Genomic DNA, 242 nt, shown 5'->3' with positions numbered 1-242 from the left:
CGGGGGCTGGAAGGACGGGGGGCAGGAGGGGGACCGGCTCCCGGACCGTCCGGTGTTTGCAAGAAAACTTGGGTGTCGCGACAGAAGGTGGACGCGGCGCGCTAGGAAGCCCCCGGCTCTTTTACCAGCTCCTTCCGTCTCCCCTCTGCTCGCTGTTGGGTTTCTAGGCGGCTTCCCGCTAAAGACCTCCGAGCGGCATCCCCGACCCCGACCCCCCATGCCCTGCGGTTCCCGGGCGGCGC

At 69.0% G+C, this 242-nt stretch overlaps 1 protein-coding gene across 1 annotated transcript in view; it reads left to right on the top strand.

Annotated features, from left to right (window-relative positions):
* The window catches only part of BSX (brain-specific homeobox), a 5,680-nt gene that overhangs the window by 1,735 nt on the left and 3,703 nt on the right, over positions 1 to 242 (top strand). The window lies entirely within an intron of this gene.

Source organism: Myotis brandtii, unplaced genomic scaffold, assembly GCF_000412655.1.
Source record: "Myotis brandtii unplaced genomic scaffold, ASM41265v1 scaffold767, whole genome shotgun sequence".
NCBI classification, from domain to species: domain Eukaryota; kingdom Metazoa; phylum Chordata; class Mammalia; order Chiroptera; family Vespertilionidae; genus Myotis; species Myotis brandtii.
Note: the sequence above shows the minus strand (reverse complement) of the source record. Positions and strands in the feature narration are given on the sequence as shown.